At 43.2% G+C, this 24,956-nt stretch overlaps 1 long non-coding RNA gene across 1 annotated transcript; it reads left to right on the forward strand.

The window, feature by feature from the left end:
- The first annotated feature begins 2,479 nt into the window (after window positions 1-2,479).
- LOC120433101 lies at window positions 2,480-3,465 on the forward strand. The gene is made up of 2 exons (XR_005608316.1): window positions 2,480-2,894; window positions 3,003-3,465. It is a non-coding gene; the product is annotated as an uncharacterized LOC120433101 (long non-coding RNA).
- The last annotated feature ends 21,491 nt before the right edge of the window (window positions 3,466-24,956 follow it).

Here is a 24,956-nt window from a genome sequence, read left to right on the forward strand (position 1 = left end):
AGCAGCGGTATGGTTGTTTATTAGAACAGAAAACTTGGAGCAAGCTCTTGTGTTTCGAGCACAGAAAATGGCAGCCGTGTGTGTTCGGTGAGCTCGTGGTTTTCTACCGAGAATCAGACGATTTAAAATGAGCGAACAGAACATTTTAGTTTGAACATGATGAGGAACACGCCTTCACCTTCCTCCTTGTTTCATCTTTGCCCAGATTACATGAACGATACTGTGTCTGAGCCCTGTTAGGATAAGGCTTATTTTTTGATGTTTACATGAATGCAGCCATGGAAACAGGCATTTCTTCTGCTTTAAATGTCGCATTGAGGCACACTCCCATCATCATCGCCACCATCACCTGATAAAATTAGATTGCAGCGTCCTCAAGGTCCATGGGGACGGAGTTATATAATCAAATATATCAGCAGAGAGGGTGGGGAGGTTTGAGGTTCTCAATACGGGCCCAGGATTGTTTAAATATACATAAGCACAACGCCATCGATGACAGGGATGTGGAGAGAAAGAGGGAACGAGGGGAATGGATGAAAGCAGTGAGAGAGAGGCAGAAAAAAGACGCGCATGTATGTGACGATACACAGAGAGACGAATGGAGACAGTGAGCAGGGGAATGGAAGCCCAGCAGTGCCATTCATAAAGAGACCCGAGAGATGAGGGGAGGTGAGGAGTGACAGCGAGAAAAGGGAAGGCAGAGGCACACGAGGAGGTGGGGGAGGAAAGGAGGAGGGGGGGGGCGGCAAGAGAGCAGCGCAGGGTGATTCAGAGGATGGGGAGGGAGCACGACGGAGGAAGAGTGGGCGGGAGGAGGAGATGAGGGCTTTTCTAGCACAATCAGTGGCGCACAGGTTAGAGGGAGTAAACAAGGCTGTGATCGCTGGCTGTGATGCAGCGTGGCTGTTAGGGCGTCGGCTTGCAGCATGCGCATGTGTGTGCACAACCACTCGGAGACACGTGCGAGTGGCTTTGCATACGAGTTATGATGTGTCATTAGCACAATCAGGAACAAGCTCTTCTATTTGAATGGCATGAATGGCCCGTCCGTGTGAGCGGGGCCATACAGTGAAAGCGTGCCTATGTACCAACTGAACATGTCTGAGAGTCGAGTCGCAGGTAAAAGCAGCCTTTTTGGAGCTTCTCCCCTCCCCCTCCTCACCCTCCACTCTGCTGAGTATCAGTCTGAGCTGTGTTGCAGGCAGCAGCACTGCAGTCTCAGCTCTGGCCCTGCACCGCTTACTCAGCACTTCAACCCTTCACTTCCCCAAACAGCCTCTGGGGACAAACACAAACATAAAAACACACACTATTTTATATTATTGCTGTTTGTCACATCAGAGCATTATTGATGTGTCATTATTTGCAATAGTCATGCCTTCATACAGACACAAATGTGCTCACATATGCATACAGCATCCAGTGCTGACATACATGCATAATCATACACAGACTCATTGTGCACAAGTGCACGTGCAGTCGTGTCTGTGTCTGCCTGTAGTCTCCAGAAGCATCTACGCACAGATCCACATAGACACACAGGTGTTAGCTTTAAAAGTTTGATGATGAACAACATTTTGGGTTAAAAAATCTCTAATTTCAGGGTAAGATGGATCCAGTGCTCGTGACTTTTCTCACCAATAGTGTAAACATGGTAGCCACGATATGGCAAAGCACTGTCGACGGCATCTGTGCAGATCTGTGTCCATTATTGATGCGGGAGTCATGTTTCACGCTGAATGTGACACAACAGGAGAACATACAGCAAGCTCTGCCAGCATCTTTTGTCTTTGTTTAGCACCTGTGCAGGTTTACTGTGTGTGTGTGTGTTGCAGTGATTCATCATTCATTAGTGCAGCTTTGCCAGTGCCATAGATCTCTTTAGCTTTCTAAGCTTTAGATTCCAATTTGCTCCAGGCCTGGAACTTTTATTATGAGAATATTGATCTGAATTTCATAGTGAGACCAGTAACGCTGGGTGGTAAACAGAGGATGGGGTCTTGGCTCATGTAACAGAACAATTCCTGGGAAAGACACCAAAAGCTGGCATAATAAATATCTCACAGGATGCATTGCAGCTGCAACCATTTCACTGACTGTACTTTGATTTAAAAAAAACAAAAAAACTGTATTTTAAGAAAAAGAGAATAACAGGATGCCAAAGGAACGTCTAAGGAATCAAATCCACAACAATATTTGATATTACCAGGTCACTATAATCAAACATGGGATTTTAAAACACTGACTCTCTACTTTAAGATCTTATTATACAGAAACATATTGTTTCTGTAAGGAACACGCTGGCATTGGGCTTTAATCGGCTTCCTTTCCTCAAACTGCAGGAACAAATTTCCTCTGCCCTGAAAACAACTCATCAGCATTGCTGGCAGTGATCATGAAGACCAGAGGGCTGCCATTAGACTTTACCTCTGCTGCCTTTTTAGGGCTGTTGACTGAAGTGCTTTCAGTCTTCAGTCTGGTTTTACAGCACATTCAAAATATACTAAAGTCCAAAGAAACGCCTCCATGAAGAAGCAGGACTGGCACATAATAAGTGTAAAGCTGAATATATATTGTAGCTGATGCTGAAATGTTTGTGTTGGTTGCCATGACAACACCAGTAGCGCATCTGAGATCGTTATGTTGTTTTCTCGTTGTTTTCTTTATTTGGTATTGATGTTTGTGTACATTTGCAGTAGGAAAAAGATAACCTGTGAATCCAGTGATACACCTTTCTTATAAGAAATGTTTCTGATAAAATTATTGTGAAGTAGTCACTTCCTGTGAGTCGCGGGAACCGGAAGTTGTGCGCGGGAGAGACAAGACAGAGCGGTAACACGGCGGACTTTTCGGAATATACATCTTTTCTACTGCTGGTTTATGAGGTGTACACGGTAAAAAGCATTACGCTGTTATTTGTTTAACACTTGTGCACTTTGTGAAAAGAAATATGTCGCTGAGATGAATATATGTGCTATTGATATTATTTTTACTTGTTCTAGTTTTCACGGTGCTCCATGATTGTGAGCAGAATAAAAGTATTGTGGACATCAGTACGAAGCGTGGATTCTTTCGACCAGAGTAGATACAGTGAAAACGTGTCCCAATCCATCTGGAGGCTTCGGTGTGCAAAGCTCTTCTCATCCTGCAGCAAGCTACAGGTCTCGGTTTACAACGCGCTTCTCATCCTGCAGCAAGCTACAGGTCTTGGTTGCTTCTCATCCTGCAGTGAGCTACAGGCTTCAGTGGACACTTGCTTTGCATTTTGTAACAACCAATCAGGAGCTGCAGATTCAGCGGACGCTCCAAGAAGCGGTTTCAAGAAGCGTGAGTCCTCATTACGCAGTTATTATGCCTCCTGTGTTGATGGATAGAACATGAGCTGCAAATTTGCTATAATGGACAAGAAATTAATAGTGTTCAAATTTCAGACTGTGTAAAAAAAAAAAAAAAAAAAAAAAAAAAGTTCTGAAAATTATTGTTGTTTTCTTACCTATTGTTTGCAAGCTTTAAAAAGGCTGAAACTGAAGTTTTATTTGCTGTCATACGTAAGAATCTAAGCTAAGGTGCCTTTGTGTTAATTTTAATAATTGTCCGCCTATTATATCCATTCCATTCTTGTAATTACCTTAGATATCTTGTCCTCTTCATAAGATACCCCCTTTAAAGTCTAAAATGTCTAAAGATGGTCATAGTCACCCTGATGTTATGTCAGAAGTACAAGATGCAGGGGATTTGGAAGAGGGAAAAGTGTAGTGTCTGAGAAATCTGAGACAAAAACAAGAAAATCCTCTCGTGAAAGGCGATTAACGCCAAAAATGCAGGAACTGAAAGATCAAGAGTTAACTCAAAAGGAGAAGAGGTTCAAAGCAACATATGAGAAATGGAAAAGCAACATAAGAGACATTCGCACAAGGTTAAAGCAAGTATGCTCTGAGAGTGACATGTATAACATGATGGATGAGGCTGAGAAGCTAGAGTCTGAATTAAAGGAACAGTATGACAGAATTCGACTCCAAACCTCACCAAGTCAAGAAATTCGAAGAAAGATCGATGCGTGCTCAGCCGTGACGGCCGACTTGCTGCAGCTGATGAGAGTACGCGTCTAACTGAAGATGAAGGTGAGTTTGACACGGTGGCAGAAAGATCAAGGTTACGCATGCTACTTGATAATGAATATGCTAGGTCCATATATGGATCCACAGCCTCCAGAGTTACTGCACCCAGCTGTCACAATTCTAACCATCTCTCAGAGTCACCTAGCATTTCAGCTATGAGGGCGGAAGCGGCTGCTCAGCTGGCTGCAAGAAGAGAGCCAAAATTGATATGGAAGCTGCCATCGAAGCTCAACGTCAGCAGCTGAGAAAACTTGAAAATCAGAGGGACATTGATGTAATTCAGGCAAAGCTAAATGTCTACACGGAAGAAGAGGGAAGGGATGGGACACGCAGTCCTCCATTCAGCAAAGTGAGTGATGCACACCCCTTCGCTCACCACATCCCAGATCAAGAACGGCAGGTTGTGCAAAACGAGACATCATTGGTCCAATCGCTACAAGAGTCATTAGCTCTCACTCGCTTGCCAACTCCAGAACCTTCTGTATTCTCGGGCGATCCTCTGAAGTTTACAGAATGGAGCATAAGCTTCAAAGCCCTCATAGAGGCGATGCTCTGACCCTGCTGACAGGCTATTCTACCTGCAAAAGTACATAGCAGGTGAGGCAAAATCCTCTCTTGAAGGCAGCGTCTACAGAAAAGATGAAGAAGCCTATCAACAAGCCTGGGATAGGTTAAATGCTAGATATGGCCATTCCTTTGTAGTGCAGCGGGCTTTCAGAGAGAAGCTAAATGGGTGGCCGAAGATTGGTGGAAAGGAATATCTCAAGCTAAGAGAGTTCAGTGATTTCCTCCAAACATGTAGTAATGCCATGCCTCACATAAAGGGCTTACAGGTTCTTAACGACTGCGAGGAGAATCAGAAAATACTAGTCAAGCTTCCTGATTGGGTGTCATCTAGGTGGAACCGTTATGTCACAGAGCAGCTGGATCGGGGCAACGACTATCCAAGCTTTAATGAGTTTGCTTCCTTTATCTCTAAGGAGTCACACATAGCATGCAATCCAGTGTCATCCTTACATGCCTTAAGGCACTCTGCAGAGGCACCATCAAGAGAGATGAAGCGTTCGAAAGCAAACACGTTTGCCACAAATGTGAACCTCCCAATTCCATCAAACTCCACCGCCAAATCTGACCTTGGTGAATTCAAGTTGAGAGATGCGGAGAAACCAAAGAAATGGAACACACCAACACAAAATTCCAATAATAGCCAGTGCGTTTGCTGTGGTGAGAACCATTCCATACATAAATGCAAGAGGCTTATGGACATGTCTGTAGAGGATAAGAAAAATGCATACTTGAAAAGAAGTTGTGTTTTGCATGTCTAAGAAAGGGTCACAATTCTAAAGACTGTAGGAACAGGGCCATGTGTGGCATATGCAGAAAGAGTCACCCAACGCCATTGCATGAAGATCGTTCTACAGCAGCATCAACACAAGGCGCAGTGGAAGAAAGTACGTCGTCATTATCATGTTGTGTGAGTGGCGGTGAAGGTGGGAGTACATCGATGATAGTCCCAGTGTGGATCTCAACACTTAGTGCTCCGGACACCGAAACTCTAGTATATGCACTATTGGACACTCAAAGCAGTCACACATTTATTGATCAGGAGGTGTGCGAAAAGCTGCAGGCAACAATGGAACCGGTGAAACTTAAACTTTCCACCATGATGGGGAGAGACTCCGTTGTGAAGAGTCAAAGAGTATGCGAGCTCAAAGTTAGAGGATTTTCCTCTAACATTTCCATCAGCTTGCCTCCAGCCTACACAAGGGACTTCATTCCTCTTGACCCGCACATATTCCCACTTGTCAGACAGCCAACAAATGGAAACACCTTGTCAGCATAGCCGGGAGATACCTCCGTTGATGGACTGTGGTGTTGGATTGTTGATTGGATACGACTGCTCCAGAGCGTTAATTCCAAGAAGGGTCATCACTGGGGCGACTATGAGCCTTATGCTATTGAGACGGACCTTGGTTGGAGCATTGTGGGAAGCGCACCACAGCGTATGCAGGCTAAAGATGTGACTGGTTTTTGCCATCGAGTGTCTGTCAGAGAGGTGCCACCCATAACACCGTTTGCTGTCATCAAGGCCCTCGAGTCCGATTTTGCAGACACAAAACCTGGTGACAGAAGCATATCTCAAGAAGATATTTGCTTCCTGCAGATCTTGAAAGACAGAATCCAACAAAATAAGGATGGTCACCTGGAGATGCCTCTCCCTTTCAAAGCACGTCCGCATCTCCCAGACAACAAAAAGCTGGCGTTAGTACGGCTGAAGCACCTAAAGAGGAAGCTGGACAGAGATCCACAATTCAAAATAGACTACGTGAGATTTATGGAAGGTGTCTTCAAGGATGGTGACGCAGAGAAAGTGGAAAACCAAGCAGAGCTGGGGAAAGTCTGGTATATCCCACATCAAGGAGTTTACCACCCCAGAAAACCAGGCAAAATCAGAGTGGTTTTCGACTGCTCTGCAAGGTATGACGGCACCTCCTTAAAGCGACCATCTACTAACAGGACCTGACCTCACAAATAGCCTAACAGCTGTGCTGTGCCGCTTCGTAAGTATCCCATCACAATCATGTGTGATGTGGAGAAAATGTTCCACAGGTTTCATGTGAGTGAGGATGATAGAGACTACTTGCGGTTTCTCTGGTGGGAAAATGGAGACACAAACTCTGAACCCAGAGAGTACCGCATGAAGGTTCACCTGTTTGGAGCATCATCCTCCCTGGCTGCGCCAATTATGGGATGAAACACCTTGCCAGTCAATGTGAGAAAGAGTACCCCTCCGCAGCTAGTTTCGTCCGGAAACATTTCTACGTCGATGATGGTCTCATAAGTGTGGAGTCGGTGGGTAAGGCAATTGAACTGGTCAAAGAAGCCCAAGCTGTGTGTGCTAAAGGAAAGCTGCACCTTCACAAATTTCTCTCCAACAGCCGAGAGGTCCTTGACTCCGTTGATGTTGCAGAGCGTGCTACAGAGGTAAAGAATGTTGACCTTAATCACGATGATTTACCAGTCCAAAGAGTGCTAGGTATAAGATGGAGCGTCGAAAATGATAGCTTCTCCTTCAAGGTGTCGCTTGAGGAGAAACCAGCAACGCGTCGAGGATTCTCTCAATTGTGGCCTCCTTGTATGACCCTTTAGGGTTTCTAGCCCCAGTCATTCTTGAAGGAAAAAGAGTGCTGCAAGAGATGTGTCAGAGAGGCACAGGGTGGGATGAGCCACTACCCAAGGACCTGAAGTTAAGGTGGGAGACTTGGATGAAGGATTTGGAGAACCTGGAAAGAATTGAAATTCCAAGATGCTTCATACCTGACAGCCTTGGTGAGATTCAGAGAGCCGAGCTTCATCATTTCTCTGATGCAAGCAGTCAAGGGTATGGCCAGTGCTCTTACATCAGAGTGGTAAGCAGAGAAAGGATATGCTGCTCCTTGGTCATGGGCAAGGCAAGGGTTGCACCAACCAAAATAGTTACCATACCGAGACTTGAGTTAACTGCTGCAGTAACCTCGGCAGCTGTGAGTAGCATGTTAAGGGAGGAGCTGGAGCTCAAGATTGACGACGAATATTTCTGGACAGACTCAAAGGTCGTGCTTGGTTACATTAATAATGAAGCAAGAAGGTTCCATGTGTTCGTGGCAAACCGCGTTCAGAGAATTCGAGAAACCACCGATGCACGGAAATGGTATTATGTTGACACAGGAGAAAACCCTGCTGATCATGCCTCTAGAGGCCTCAAAGTAGCTGACCTCATCAAGTCAAATTGGTTCTCTGGTCCCAGCTTTCTATGGGAAAGAGAGATAGCCACAAAACAGGCTACTTCAGATTTGCTGGTGGGAGACCCAGAGGTGAGGAATACTCAGGTGTTGAAGGTTGATGTAGCAAGGCAGTTTGACATCCAGAAGCATCTGCTGCGGTTCTCAAGATGGACTACAGCTGTCAATGTCATTGCTCGTATCCAGCGGCTGGCAAAGAGGATCAGGACCGCTGAGCCTTTAAACGTGGAAGAGAGAAAACAAGCTGCACAGACTCTCGTCAAGCTGGCACAACAAGATGCCTTTCAAGAGGAGTTAAACACACTCAGCCAGAAACCAGGAAGGCTGCCTTGCAACCACCAACTCTTTCAGCTTGACCCATTCCTCCAAGATGGCATAATGAGAGTAGGAGGAAGGTTGAGGAAGGCATCTGTGCCTCTCGAGTTAAGACACCCAGTGATCCTTCCTAAGGATGGTGCTGTTACAAACCTCATCATTGCACACCATCATAGCAAGATACAACACCAAGGGAGAGGACAAACCCTCAATGCACTGAGAGCCAGTGGTTACTGGATTGCTGGTGGAAGTAAGGCTGTAGCCCAATACATCAGGCAGTGCGTACAGTGCAGGAGAGCCCGTGCACCACCAGAGGAGCAACGGATGGCAGATCTACCTAGTGACCGTGTTGATCCCACACCACCATTCACTTATTGTGGTATGGACTGCTTTGGTCCTTTTCACACCAAACAAGGTCGCAAAGATCAAAAACGGTACGGCCTCCTCTTCACATGTTTTTGCTCAAGGGCAGTGCATATAGAGATGTTGGAGGATTTGACGACCGACGCATTCATCAATGCTTTGCGCTGCTTCATTGCCCTTCATGGAGCTGTTAGGCACATTAGGTCCGATCAGGGAACTAACTTTATGGGGCAAGAAACGAGATGGCAAAAGCTCTAAAAGAACTTGATAAGGAAAGAGTGACTGCATACCTAGCAGAAAATCAGTGCGACTTCCAGATGAATACGCCCCACTCTAGTCATGCTGGAGGTGCATGGGAGCGTCAAATCCGAACAGTGAGAAGCGTACTGAGCACGGTCCTTGCCTGCAGTGTGGGAAGGTTGGATGATGCCTCATTAAGGACATTCCTTTATGAAGCTATGTGCATCGTGAATAACCGCCCACTCACTGTTGATAACATCAACGACCCCAAAAGCTTGGAGCCACTCACACCAAACCACTTGATCACCATGAAATCCTCAATCCCACTTCCACCTCCAGGTAAATTTGTCAAGGAGGACCTGTATGCCAAGAAACGGTGGAGAAGGGTCCAGTATCTGACTGAGCAATTTTGGCACAGATGGAGAAAGGAATACCTGGCCAATATTGCTCTGAGACAGCGATGGCATACACCAAGACCTAATGTGGAAGTGGGTGACATTGTGATTCTCAAAGAGGAAGATGTTCCTCGTAATGAATGGAAACTCGCTAGGGTTGTGGAAGCACATGAGGATGATGATGGACTTGTTCGGAAGGTGACAATCCAGACTGGTGATCGGAGGTTAGGAAAAGGAGGCGAACGCCTCGTCCAACCCTCCATCATTCAAAGACCCATTCAGAAATTAGTGGTCCTGGTAAAAAACAGCTAAAATTGGGAAAAATGTCATTGATTGATTACATTTTCCTTCCAAAATAGAACTTGTTGTTATGCTGTAGTTCATGCACATGTTATGGAGATGTAAATTCTACTGTTCAAATTGTTGAATTCATTGTTGAGAAAAGAATATTGCTTATGTCAATGCAAGAGTGTTTAAAAACAACAACATGGTGCTTGAGAATTACCATTGATTTAATGAACAATGCAAGTGTATTTACATTCACAATTGTAATAATCAAAGGTAATTGGTGGGAGTGTAGCTGATGCTGAAATGTTTGTGTTGGTTGCCATGACAACACCAGTAGCGCATCTGAGATCGTTATGTTGTTTTCTCGTTGTTTTCTTTATTTGGTATTGATGTTTGTGTACATTTGCAGTAGGAAAAAGATAACCTGTGAATCCAGTGATACACCTTTCTTATAAGAAATGTTTCTGATAAAATTATTGTGAAGTAGTCACTTCCTGTGAGTCGCGGGAACCGGAAGTTGTCTTGTGGGAGAGACAAGACAGAGCGGTAACACGGCGGACTTTTTCGAATATACATCTTTTCTACTGCTGGTTTATGAGGTGTACACGGTAAAAAGCATTACGCTGTTATTTGTTTAACACTTGTGCACTTTGTGAAAAGAAATATGTCGCTGAGATGAATATATGTGCTATTGATATTATTTTTTACTTGTTCTAGTTTTCACGGTGCTCCATGATTGTGAGCAGAATAAAAGTATTGTGGACATCAGTACGAAGCGTGGATTCTTTCGACCAGAGTAGATACATATATCATAATAGTTTGGTGTACTTAAGAAGACATGATATTATTAATTTGACTTGGGAAAGAAGATTTATGAAACGGTATTAAAAATTATATTTTCTAATGTAGGAGAAACAGGAATGCTAAAAGTATTAAATATCAGATGGACGGATGGGTGAATGGATTGGGTCTGGGTGTTGAACAGATGCAGAGCGTAAAGAAGGGTGAGCATTATACTTAAAGAGGACCTACTGTGCTCATTTTCACCTCCATGTTTTCATTCAATCATTTTTTAATGAGGTTTTCCATGATTCACTGTACAAAATAATCCTCCCCCATCTTTTTCTGTGGAATGGTACAGCCCAGCTATTTTGTGAAACAGTCAGCTGTCCCTTTAAGCCAGCTTTCTTCTGATTGGCTGCCTGTTATAAACAAGCAGGTGGGCGGGGCTGCTGCGTTCACAAACAGAGCAACTGATATGGCCTAACAGGTAATGCAGTACTGCAAGTTTTGGTATTGATTAGTTAATAAGTCAGTACAGGCGCAGTGTTGCAGATACCAACATATACACACCGATACCAGCATGTGATACTTTAACACGACAAAACACTTTGAGCTTTTCGTTTTTGGAGACGTAGACTGTAAACAGCGCGTTGGATCAACCTCAGGTCTGTAAATGTGCTGTAGGTTCTAAATAAAGTAGATGTGACAGTCAACACAAATACGCTCTGACATTTTTCATACAGCAGGTTTAACGTATATTTTTTAATTTCCAAGAAGATCATCTCATACAATTCAAGGGGTCACATAATGAAATTAGAGGCTAGAAACAAAGTATCAGTCCTATCATGCTGGTATCGATCTGATACCCACACCAGCATTATTGATATTTGGATCAATCCACTGACCTCTACTGTCAGCTGTCACTGACGTCACCTGGAGCCACGAGTAGAAACAACTGTTAAAAACAGGAGTGTTTAGAGCCGACAGCTTCCTGCGTTTCTCCTGTATACATGAGACAAAATCTGATAAACACGAGTTCAGTTTCATGACGTCAATGTTGTGCTTTTGTTTTCAGTGGGATATTTTGGATTTAGAGTACTGATAAGAGCACTTTGATGTACTGTGTCCGAGCCTTTGTGTTTGCTTGGTTCTTACTGCAGTATCAGCTGCACTCTCCCCAAACTGCCTCCTTCAGAAAATACAATGAGGGGAGATGGTCTCACTCTCCGTCTCCTTCACACACACACAGTTGTACACACACACACACACACACACACACACACACACACACACACACACACACACTCCCTGCTGATTGGGGCCTGCTCAGTGGCCAATTGCTCAGCAGTGGATTCCTGAGCAAGAGAGACGTTTTAATCAAACTCCAAGCAGAAAACAGCCATAAAATAAAAATGTTATATAAGGAATTGTTAGCAGGGCTTTCTGCTAAGCCTATAAATAATACAGATGAATGTTATGTAAAAAAAAAAAAGGAGGGTGACAAGAAAATAGAACAAGCCCTGCTGCCACTCATGCATCAAGACTGCAACTGAACTTTTTTAGTTTTGCTGCCATGCAAGCACTTGTTTTATTATCTAATTAGGAGTCAGAAGAGTTTTTGTCACATTATGTTTCCAATTAGCATTATTTCCCTTAAAGCCCCACACATCACACACTTACCACTGCCACTGTACTCTCACTCTGAATGGTAATGATACCGCCGTGGCTGCGGAGCAGAGGATGCAGAGAGAAAACAATTAACCGAATGTCAAGCATCCCCACGTTTCTACAGTGTTCCTGGTTTTATCGTGTACGAGAGAAATGTGCTTCAGGATAAAAGGAAGAAGAAGGTGAAGGGTTGTCGTTAGGCAGCCGGTAGGCTATAAAGAGGAGGAGGAGCGTGAGAGGACTGAAAACGAAGATCTGCATGGAGGTTATAGCAGGTGAGGAAAATCACTCAGACACAGTGGAAGGTGAGGATAAGTTTAGCAGTGAGTTAAAGTGGGAAAAGGGTGTCTTTCAAAAAGAAAGTGGCCTTTAATGAAACTGCAGGTATCATCGTGGGTGTCAGTACAATAGGCTGTATTTGGGTGTGTCGATTAAAATATGAGGACGCAGCAATCAAAGAGGTGAGAGAGGTGTTTTCCCAAAACCGTGTCGCCACTGCAGAGCCCAAAGCTGAGAGATTTCTTTTCTGCAAGAGTTTTGCTATGCCGCTGCTGCGCTACTGAATCGATGAGGAGAAAGAGGAGGAGGAGGGTCAGCCTGGTATAGGATTGTTTTACTGCAGTGGAGGCTCTCTCTCTCTGACTTCACATTGATAGACCCCATCTCTCTCTCTCTCTCTCCCTGTCATTCTAACTGGAGTCTCATCTATCTGTCTTTGCTTGACTCGCTGTCTCTCCCTGTCCTTCTGCCCGGTTTTCCCCCAGGCAGGACCTTGCTCTCTGATACCTGGCGCCCCACTGTCCACAACTGTTCTGGCAGCTTTGGGTGAAGTTGTCTCAGATTCTTGCAGTGTACAGACATCCAGCATCCAGCCAAGATCCTACACTTTTCCTTATTAGCTGCATCAGCGTCTGCCCTGTACTAACTTGGCACATTTGTGCAAAACTTACTCTTCTAGAGTTTGTTTGGAAGGGAGTTTGTAGGGGGCAGTGGTAGAGATACACTGATGGATGGGTTTTTCACCTTATCAAACACACTGTCGGGATGATCTATGATGAATAATTCAGTTCAATTTTATATAAATCACAACAACAGTCGCCTCAAGATGCTTTATATTGCACAGTAGATCGCACAATAATAAATACAGAGAAAAACCCAACAATCATATGACCCCCTATGAGCAAGCACTTTGGCGACAGTGGGAAGGAAAAACTCCTTTTTAACAGGAAGAAACCTCCAGCAGAACCAGGGTCAGGGAGGGGCGGGGCCATCAGCTTTGCTTCATTTGTTACGTGATGAGAACATTTTGAGAGAAAGTGTCTGTTTGCATCCAGCTGCCTGTTATATTGAGACATTGGGTGAGATTGTTACAGAGTAACGTGTGCATTGGGGGTCAGACGGGTTAGTACAATGTCAAACGTGGAGACGCAGGAGACCCTTTTTTCTTTCTCTTTCAATCATGTTTTTCAAAGTATGACCACAATCATGACCAAACTGTTTACACATATATTATGCTATTATAAAAGGTAATACAAGATTACAGGTTCACTCACCAAAACCAAAGTACTTAGCTGGGCTGTGTAACACAGCAAAGCATTTTGTTAGACAAGTCCAGTAAAACTGGTGTTAAAGGCACTGGAAGTGTGGGGACCTTTAGTGAAGTGAGTGGAGATTTGTCATAGCAGACAGCTGTCAGCTACACCACATTGTTTCTGCACTAACTTTAATCTATTTCATGGATTAGTGACTATCTGATAGACAGTATGTAAGACTGGGCAGGGCTCTGTGTGATTTAATGATGTGCAGTACAGGAGCTGCACTGTGCTGTCTCCATTCCTGCTCCCCCGTGTACACCCCAGGACTCGCCACAGAGAGAAACACTCTGACCATTCTGCACTGGTTGGATGTCTGGAAAAGGGTATCTGCCAGAGAGTAATTATTACTGTATTATTGTTGTTATTTTACAATTGCTGTAATAAAATAATTCCCCAAATATGGTATAAATAATGTAGTTACCATCTCTTCTCCTGGATGATATAAAAATTCCCTCCCTGTCCAGTTGTCCTGAAGTGGGAACGATCACTAGAGGCTGATGTACAAAATGTTTTTTGTATCTGGCTGTAAGAACATGTATTAATAGAGGCGACTGTGGCTTTTCTGCAACCGGAAGGTCGCCGGTTCAATCCCCGGGCTCTCTGTCCTGGTCGTTGTGTCCTTGGGCAAGACACTTTACCCTACTGCCTACTGGTGTTGGCCAGAGGGGCTGATGGTGCGATATGGCAGCCTCGCTTCTGTCAGTCTGCCCCAGGGCAGCTGTGGCTACAACAGTAGCTTGCCTCCACCAGTGTGTGAATGTGAGAGTGAATGAATAGTGGCATTGTAAAGTGCTTTGGGTGCCTTGAAAAGCGCTATATGAAATCCAATCCATTATTATTATTATTATTATTATTAATACTGTAACGTTGGGCATTTTAAAATTGGGACTGAATCAGTTTTGGAGAAACTGCAGGTTCATTAAAGTTTCCACTTATGTCAAAGAAACACATTAAACACAAACTTTGCCATGTAGCGCTCATTTGGACCCTTCTTTGTGTAGATTAAATTAGATAAATGAGCAAACGTTACAGTTGCTGCTTCTTTTCTTTTTCACAGAGCCAGGCTAGCTGTTAGCTGTTAGCTATATCATAAAGTGGGAAGGCTCCATTGGTGCCCTGTTGGTTCTTGCAGTTGGGTTTAAGTATCAGCTCTGTATTAGGGGAGAGCAGCAGGGTTTGATGACGAGTAATCCCGATGCTTTCAGTGTGTGCCGCTCTGGTCCTCATTGCTGATTCATAAAGAACGACATCTGTTTGAACCGTAAACAGCCGCTGATCAAAGCTCAGCTAATTCTGATTAAGAGCATCACACAGGAACTCGATACTGCTGTTTTCTCTACAGTGCTTGTATTCTGAAATGTGTACAGTATTATGTTTTTGTCTCTGTTGAGGGGATCCCAGCGGTGTGTTTGTGTGTGTATGTGTGTGTATGTGTGTGTGTACTGCAATGTGCAAAAAAAAGGAATTCATTTAGTTAATGCACTTAATGTTTTTAGTGTCTGTGTGTTTCTCTTTCAGTGAGTTGTTGGGAGCGAGAGCGTCAGAGACAGTGAAATATGACAAGAAAGAGCACGAGGGAAGCTGATGGAAGGGAGCAGGAAACCAGACCAAACATGGGCACAGGTGACGCACAGAGGATACCCAGTTTCCATAGCAACAGGCAGGTGCAAGACATTGGGAGCTAGTTTTCGATCTGCTGAGGTGAAACATTTGCATGCACTTTGCAGTGTGATTAGAACGACACTCAGACGAGTGCAATGGCAGAGCTTCATGCATTATCGGTCATAGATGTGAGAAAAGGAGACGTGTGAAAATGGTCTCCGTCATAGAGAAGACACAACTGGCCAACCAGCACCGTGACTTTGCTGACCCTGTACTGGGAAATGCCTGACGCATTGGCGAAACAGAGGGAAGGGAGGGGGATGAAGGGGGAGTCGACAGGAAAGGGGAGAGGAGGAGAAGGAGGCAGGAGAGTGAGATTAGAGAGGAGGGGGTGCTGGGGGAAAGAGTATTGATCTGTACCCTGGGGCTGTGATACATGATGAAGAGGAGGGAAGACAGACACAGGAGGATTGCTCGGCTAGGGTGGTTATTGCACGGTGAAGACAGGGAAGGAGAAGAAAGCAATGTCAAAGAATAAACAAGAGAGGGGAGAGATTAGAGCAGGACATGAGGAAAAGGCAGATGCATGCAGTGTGTGCTGCAGAAATGCTGTTTATGGTGTAAAGAGCTGTGGCAACTTCTGAGTGCTCGTTTGCCAGAATGATGAATTCTCTGGTCTTTTAACCTCTGCTGTGTTGCAGTGGAAGCTATACCAAAGTGGCTGTACCACAACAGGACTTTACATTCTGATGTCGTTGCTGTGTTTCCTGATGCTGTGCATCAGCTTGATGTCATCCATGTAGAGAGGCGGCTGACGGTTCTCACTGAGGGGAGTCAGGCCTATGCAGAACAGCAGTGGGCACAGAGCATCTCCTTGGTAGATCCCACACTTGATGGTGACTTGTGGGCTTGAAGTTGGCCTCTAGTTTTGTCTGCCACATCCCCATTGAGTTCCTGATGAAGGCTCTTAGGGTCCTGTTTTAGGCATTCCAGGATCCAGGTGTGGGGCATCGAGTCATAGGCCTTCTTATAGTCAGTACAGCCAGTGCACAGGTCGGTAAGGCTGGTCTTGCAGTCTCAGCTGACTGCTCAGTTTACCAGTAGCTGGTGTTTCGCCCCTCTGGTATTCCTGCCTGTTCCTTTCTGTGCCCCGCCATGTGCCTGTTCATCTTAGCCACTATGATGCCTGACAGGAGCTTCCACGTGGTACTGAGGCAGGTTATTAGCTGGTATTTTGATTGGACCGGTCCCTTCTGGGGATTATTGAGGATCAGGACAGTCCGGCCTTCAATTCTGGGTGTGTCTCATCTACTAGCAGTGCTGCCAGACTGCAATCAGCTTCTTCAGCCAGTAGGTGTGAATCATGTCAGGGCCGGGTGCTGTCCAACTCTGACCCTTTCTTGGATGTCTGCCTCTGTGATACTTGCTGCATCCTGTTCAGGGAGGTTGCTGTGGTCTGCTCTTAGATCCAGTAGCCACTCAGCATTGCTGTTATGGGGTGCGTCCTTCTCCCATGTGCTTTTCCAGTCTTGGTGGTACTGTTCTCATTGTTCCCCTGCCACTGAGAGTACACCTTGGATGGTTCAGTGGATAACAGCTGGTTTCTTCTCCTACTTTCTAGTTTATCTCTTCAAGTGACTGGCGAAGACTGTGAGTCTTTGCTTGGCAGTTTCTAAGGTGTGGGGAGTTTGCTGTACTTCTTAGGCATCCCTTTCTTTATCACACCTTTCTACTTCCCTCTGCAACGACTTGAGGGCCTTTAGTCTCCTTTTCTATGGAGGGTACTGCTCCAGATATTTGAGGTTCTAGTTGGACTCTGGATGTAAGTACTTATTGTTTTTGTTTAATGTAAATTTTACTGATCACTACTAATCATCATCACAGTACCAACCATGCCAACCAACACCCCTCAATCAACATTTTAGTCAGAGTAGAAGTTGACATGAAAAGGTTCAATTTATATTTAACTTTCAGGAAAACATTTTCTGAAATATTAGCCTTGTGTTAGCAATATAGCATGTCCTGAACAGTGTGACCTGTCCAAAAACTAAAATTGTTTCTGTGCAAAACAGCAAGAATATCATGGTAATTCACCAAATAGTTGCAGAGATATTTAAAATGGACTGACCATCTGTGGCCAAACAGGACGTTGCATCAAATAAAACAGAGCATTACCAAAGAAAACCTGCGCACTATATATGTGCAGCCTATCCTGCCATTCTTGTCATTTTTCACTTGTCACTTTTCAGCACAGCTTTAGTTTTATTAATGAACACTGAAGCATCACAAAGAATCATTCTGGTCCGTTTGTAATTCCTGCGATGGGCATTTATCTGCATTTCTCTTTAAGACGTTTCTGTTTGCTTTTAATCTCCATATCCTGACAAAGCTCATTGCATTTCTCTGCTCACTGGCCCTAGTCATGCATCGGGGCAGTGTCAGCTGTTCAAACATTAACACACATTTATATGCAGTTTCATGTATACACATATGCACATATGGGCGAGAATTTGGAGTTCATTCGACAGTAATGTGCTACTTCCTGTGAGCTAGCCAAGAGGGAGTTTAGATTCTGGGCCAGTGCACCCTCATCACTTCTGCTCTGTTTTGAGTCCTTTTCTGCTCTCGGTTCTGTTGTAACATTACATCGAGTTATATTATGTTACATTTCTTTACCTTGTGTTGCTTTATGTGACAGCGCTTGTGCATTTGTTATTGTGTTAGTTTGGGACAATATCTTCCATAACCTGTTGTTGGACTGTGCGTGGTTCTGCTCTGTCCAGTTGTTCCGCCTCGATCTGTCTCTGCTCGGTTGGAGTGAACTGTTTAAGGACAAACGCTTCTATGTCGTTTCCTCGTTTGAGTCACAAATACCACAAACCACTCACAGGATGTAAGCCTGTTCTACATGCTTCATCCCACACTAGCAAAAAACAGAAAAGAAGGGGGTGGAGAGGGGAGGTGGGGGGGTTGCAAATAGATCCAAAGAGGAGATGAAAACAGGAAAATGTGGGGAAAACTGGAGCAAACAGATGAAAGAAATACAAAAGCTAAGGATAGAAAAGGAAAAGAAAATAAGGCCAGGGAGGCGTAGCTCTGCGGGTCGATTCACATCGATTCTCCCTCTAACGGTCCTCCTCACCATCGGATGCAAGGCCTTCAGTCTCACACTCATCAATGTCACCACTCATTCCTGATTCATCAATACCTCAATTATCAGATTGAGTATCACTCTCCCCAGTGGGCTGGCTGAGCCTGAGAGCTATTCTTCATGCACGTCCCTGTTGATGTACACTTGCTCACAGTTTAGCTCCCATTTAAAGACAAAGCAACATAACAGGCCTGCAGGCAAACCGTCAGAATCAAAACACAGAGTTGCTACAAAAGATGGGAGTCAGTCATGTTTATAGGATAAAATATTAGAACTCCACTGAGACAGGAGTTCTTTTTATAATAGTGCTGAAACTTACTACACGATGATGTGGTCTCTAATTCACTCCTAAGTCCTCGTTTCCCCCATAGTGACACAACAGCATACGTGCTAATGCCTACAGTTGTAATCAGATGTTCAAATACACTCATCATGGGCATGAATGTCGTGGTAATTTGGGGCTTTTAATGTTTTCTTTGAACGTTACCGTTTCTAGAGTGGAATGATTGTACAATGATTGCATGTTTCTTTAATGACATTTACAAACAGGAACTAGGTGCCACAGAGAAAGAAGCCCTCGCTCCAAAGTCAGCACCTTCAAGCTCAAGTGACATTTGGAGCTCCCCACATGGACAAGCCAGATGCCTTGTGGAGAAAAGTTTCATGGTCAGATGAGACAAGAATGTAGCTATTTGTCCACAGCGACGAGACGTACGTTTGGAGGAGTAAAACTGGCTGCATCACGCTCTGGCACTTTTTTGCTCCCAGAGCTACTGGTAGGTTGTAAAAAATGGATGGAATAATGAAGAAGGAGGACAACCTCAATATTCTGAAATGTCATCTCAAATGACCAGATAGAGGGTTGAATTTAGACAAAGTTTGATGTTGCACCAGGATAGTGATCACAAATGGAAAGGATACAGCAGGCTAACATTAAGCTGCTGGAATGGCCTCACCAAAGTCCTGACCTTAATCCCTCTGAAATGTGTGCACTAGGCCAGGTCCCTGCCAGGAAACCAACCAATTCAAATGAAATGTAAAAATCCTGCTGAGAAGAGCAGTCAAACATCCAACCTGAATTATGCCAGGAGCTTGCTGATGGCTACCAAAGGTGTGTGGTCAAGGTGCAACTTACAAGGTCACACCAGCTGTGAAAATCAGTAAAAACTTCATATTACCTAAAATTTTTTACAGATCGTCTTCAAACTTAACAACAATATGCTAGGCCTTAGGGAGCATGAGTACTCAGGTTCACTAAGCATTTGACTTTCATAGTTAGCACCCGTGGTCAAAGTTGACCTTGAAAAAAAAACATATTGTAGCATAGAAACACAACGATGCCAATAACAGGCTGACGTCATCATATTGTGATAAAAACATCGTAAAACATCAAAGTTTTAGTATAACCATTAGCCTTTGGTAAGAGTTACAGTCTGAATGCTCTTGTTTCCTATCAAATCACAGAAAACATTTTTTAAAAGCCTTTAAAAAATCCAAACAATTCCTGTGTTGTTACTTGGCATACACATTCTTGCTTTGGTTAACATGTTGCTATGCTATATCCAGCACCAACAGTCATGAATGTAAATGATATGAATAAAACAGAAAAACAGAGGCTTTCTCTTAAACAACCCTCTACAGTACATGTGGTTTTTTCTTGAACTCTCTGTGTTTTTCTCACCTCCCCTCATGGCCGGTGGCTTCCCTTCGGTTGGAGGTCTCATCCTGTTAAAAGAGAGTTCTTCCTTCCCGGTGTCACCAAGTGCTGCTCATAGTGGATAATCTGATTGTTGGGATTTTCTCTGTGATGCTACAGTCCAACCAGGCTAAGAGAGATCACAGCACAATCAAAATTATTACAGCCGTGTGTGATAAAATTGCAGACGTGAAATGGTCTTGTCATGGTCCTGGGTCTTATGACCCAGTGTTTTGAGTTTAGTTTATTTGGATGTTTATATGATTAAGCTCATGAGTTTGTCTAGTTCTTTGTTATTAGGTTCCCCTTGTGTCTTCCAACCCCTGTTAAGTCTCCCCTGCTCTTCATGTGTTTCATGTCTGTCTTACATTGTCAAGTTCTGGTTGTCATGTCTGCGTCTCATTAGGTTTCCTATTTTATTTTGAAGAGATCTTGTGTTTGTATATTATGGTTTATGTTTTGAGTCCTTTGTTGTACTGTCTTTGTTGTTCCCTAGGTTTCAATTATGGTTATCAAAAGTTTAGTTCTTAAGTTCTGTCATATGGCTTCCCTGTGTGTTCCATGTTGCCTACTGTGCCTTTCTGTACCCTGTTTCAGGTTCTTATGTTCTGTCTCCCCAGTTGCTGTTAAGTTACATGTCTAGAGTTCAGTCAGTGTGTTTCCTGTTTTACTTTGAAGGTCCGTGTCTCATGTCAGTGTTTCTAGTTTTGCTTCCCTTGTCTCGTCCAGCCTGATTACTCCCAGCTGTGCTCTCCTTCTGTGTCTCATTCCCTCGTTATCCCTCTGTGTATTTAAGTCCTGTGTTTTCTTTGTCAGTGTCGTAGTCTCCCTCATGGCTGTTTTCCTGTGTGTTAGTTATCCATGTCCCAGTTTAGTTTTGTTATATTTTTTTGGTGCTAGCCTGCAATAAAGCAGTGTTTTGAGTTCACTTTTGTCTCGGTGAGTTTTGCGTTTGGGTCCTTCTCCTGCCTGCACACAGCCGAAACATGACAGGTCTCTTCAAAGACAGGGGCCAGATCTGTGACGACTTGCAGTCAGATGCACCAAAAATCACCTAGTCTGGTGATTCTATATGCATTACACTTACTAGAGATGGACCGAGCTGATATTACGTATCGGTATTGGTCCGATACTGACTTAAATTACTGGATCGGATATCGGAGGGAAATAAAAAATGTAATCCGATCCACTAAATATCAAAAAGCACCTCAAAAAACTTGCCACGGTGTAATTCGGCTCATAACTGTAGCACGTGGGCGCAGTGCGCTCACGTGATAGAGCAGCTGTGTGTATTTGTAGCCTCGCTACCAATCCGGCATTTCATCTCCGAGGAAGTTATCCCAGAGAGAAGTAAAGCAAGTGTTTAAGTTCATCTCTGAATGTTTGTAAAGCGTTCCCATGTTAAGCTTAACAACCGATATATGGAGCGACTGACTCTCTCTCTCCCTCCCTCTCCTGCCGCTACTTCAATCATGAAACTGATCAATGATCAGCTGATCGGCTTTTCTGTCGCGAGTCCGTCTCTCTTCTTTGTTTTTGGCCCACTTTGCACCAGAAAGAGGAAACCAGCGGCGGAACAACAGCAGCACGTTTAAGCTTGATAAGTATGGAGGACCACAAGAGCCACGCGCATCGAAATAAAAAAATTCGGTGCTTAATTTTAATAAACTGCATTACAAAATCCTTTTTCGAATTCCACTTTAATAAAAACATTTTCGAATTGCACTTTAATAAACTGCATTTCAAAAAACATTTTCGAATTCCACTTTAATAAACTGCATTTCAAAAAACATTTTCGAATTCCACTTTAATAAAAACATTTTCGAATTCCACTTTAATAAACTGCATTTCAAAAAACATTTTCGAATTCCACTTTAATAAAAACATTTTCGAATTCCACTTTAATAAACTGCATTTCAAAAAACATTTTCGAATTCCACTTTAATAAACTGCATTTCAAAATCCTTTTTCGAATTCCACTTTAATAAAAACATTTTCGAATTCCACTTTAATAAACTGCATTTCAAAAAACATTTTCGAATTCCACTTTAATAAACTGCATTTCAAAATCCTTTTTCGAATTCCACTTTAATAAAAACATTTTCGAATTCCACTTTAATAAACTGCATTTCAAAAAACATTTTCGAATTCCACTTTAATAAACTGCATTTCAAAAACCTTTTTCGAATTCCACTTTAATAAACTGCATTTCAAAAACCTTTTTCGAATTGCACTTTAATAAACTGCATTTCAAAATCCATTTCCCTTTCCTGTTCGCTCAGGGATTAACATGTGGATTAGCAGTTGGATTAGCAGTTGGATTAACAACTTCATTTTAAAAATCCTGCTGCTATTCAAATTAGCCACACCGTGGGATGTAAGGAGCTCTCTGATTGGTTGGTCAGACACAGGCTGTCTGCCAGCCTGGATTTTTCTAGCTCATAGCTTCGCCCTGCTACGCGTGTGTGCCTGTACAAAGGCCGTTCAGCCTCGGGATTTACACTCGGCTCGACACGGATATGTGAAGAATGAAGGGAGCCTGCAGCGAAACGGAGAGCCAACCTCTGACTGAGTGCCCGTTTACTCAGTCTGACCACCTGTTGAAGGTAAGGTGCTAACATGGCTGACGCTAGCATCACCGCACGTAGCCCCGTTATTTTAAGGTCATTTTAGCTTATGAAAATTTTACGTCGCAGCTGTACGAGCTAGCTGCGTGTTTTGTAAGCTGCTGTGCTCTTCACAAATAAAGCTGGAAGCAGCTCAGACTGTTAGAACCAGCACTGAGGCCTGTTACATTTATACGGTGTTAGAGCAATGGCTGCAACCTACAGCCTTTAAACTAGTGATTACAATGCTGACAGTAAACTCGTCAGTCCAGATGTTACCACATTACTTTGTGATACTTAGAGTTAAAACAACTGAGACAGGCTGATTAAAATAACAGCTGTCAGTTCTCTCATTCCTTATATCAAGACTGGAGATCACACTACTGATTTCAGTTCATTTAATATGTGAGAGCACAGATTCATTCTCAACTGGACATAAATGATGATCAAAGGTTGTATATATGATGAATTCATCAAATCCCAGCCTCTAAGCATTCACTGAACCTACAGTATCTACACCTGTGTGGCAAATGTGTGGTAAAGATACAGATAATGAAGTTTAATTATTAATACAATATACATCATGAAAAAAAAAGCTGAAATTGATTCAGTTTAGTACTTTTCTCTGTATGCTCTGTGATTATAAATGCCTTAAATTCTGTGATATATACTGTAAATGATTTTCACAGAGGTCTTAAAGTACTTAAATCACTGCTGATAGTCTGGTTGTTTATATTTTCATGTTTTTGTGTCTGTAGGGCTGTTTGATGACGATTTGGACTCCTCTGGGAGATGAGGACACACCCACATCTGTTCCATACTGCAGCCATGGATGGTGTTACAGCTCTGAGTCAGCTTTGGGCCATCAGACGCACACACTGGAAAACCAGCGCCTGTACTTCATGCACGAGAGACGGCCTCAGTGATGTAGGTTCATGAGCGAGTTCAAACATTTCTGGCCTCTTATCACTTAGATTTCTTAAATCTTAAAAGTGAATGCATTTAAAGCAGGAACTGCACACCTAGCCAGCAGAAGTTTGGCAGCATGAGTACTGTAAAGTTTTGTAGGGCCCTTGTTAAAAATTCCACAAGCACCACACCACAATTTGTCATATACAGTTCCATTTTGTACAGTACATTGTTGAAATTATAAACTATATATTCTAGTTATCCACTTGTCAGTAATTTTTGAGTAAATGGATGTCACTGATAAATCAGTGGTGATTCATCTGCAAATGTTTTTAACAAACTTTGTTTTTGTAGAATTCATCAGCAGCTGTGAAGAGATGTATTTGAATATCTTCTGGTTCCACTTTTCTTAACCTGGAAGCTGAGGATGGCTGATTCCTGACAAGGACACACACCTCAGCGCTTATCATGGGTGTTACATCCTCTGTGCCGCAATTCCAGAGAAAAGCGAGAGAGCAACAACCACTCATTAAGACCAGCCAGAAATCTGTCACTTTCTGGCAGCTGTGAAAATTTCCAATAAGAAAGTTTGCATTCTTAGAACAATGCTGGATCATGTGTGATGTGTCATTATATGAGGATATTACATTTTGACTTAATTCTGCTCAATTAAGTGTTTTGTTCGTTGATCCAATATGGCAGCTTTTATTGTGCTCCAAGTTAAAACTCATTGTCCTCATGAGCACAGCATCTAACAACTCTCCTTAAAAAGTCGATTGACTTTAACTGGACACAATGGTTTCCAGTGGAGATACATTCATCACTCATCCGTGACACTGGAGAAGTCACCTGGATGAGTGATAAAACAATTTTCCATGGAAAATCCAGAGGAACTAAACTTTGTTGTTGTTTCTTTGGGCTCAATTTCAGCTCTAGCAGCATCTCTCAGAAGAAAACCGTTTTGCAAATAATCAGATAAAAAGATTGTTGAACTAGGTGGTATTCTCTGGAGTTTAAGACCAAAACTGAACTCAAACAGTGAATTGACATTAGACTGGAATTCATAAGATGAATAGAAATACTGCTGAAGCTGAATGATTCATTCATGTATATATATATGACTTTTTTTCCCCCCCAATTCACCAGGTCTGTAAAGTTCAGTATGACTGTGGTACATGATACAAAAGAATAAATACAGAAGAATAAAAACTTTGTGAATAACTTTACTCTTCTTAAAAATAACTCATAAAACAAGTAAAAGTACAAATGTGTACAAGTTAGAGACTTCCTCAGTAAGTTTACACTCTTTTGGAGTGATTTTAATTGTGTGTTAAAGAGAAAGAGATTAGGAGGTAAAGTAGAGGATGCAGAGTCAATCATCACTGAGGCCGTCTCTCGTGCATGAAGTACAGGCGCTGGTTTTCCAGTGTGTGCGTCTGATGGCC

Source organism: Oreochromis aureus, linkage group 15, assembly GCF_013358895.1.
Source record: "Oreochromis aureus strain Israel breed Guangdong linkage group 15, ZZ_aureus, whole genome shotgun sequence".
Taxonomy (NCBI): domain Eukaryota; kingdom Metazoa; phylum Chordata; class Actinopteri; order Cichliformes; family Cichlidae; genus Oreochromis; species Oreochromis aureus.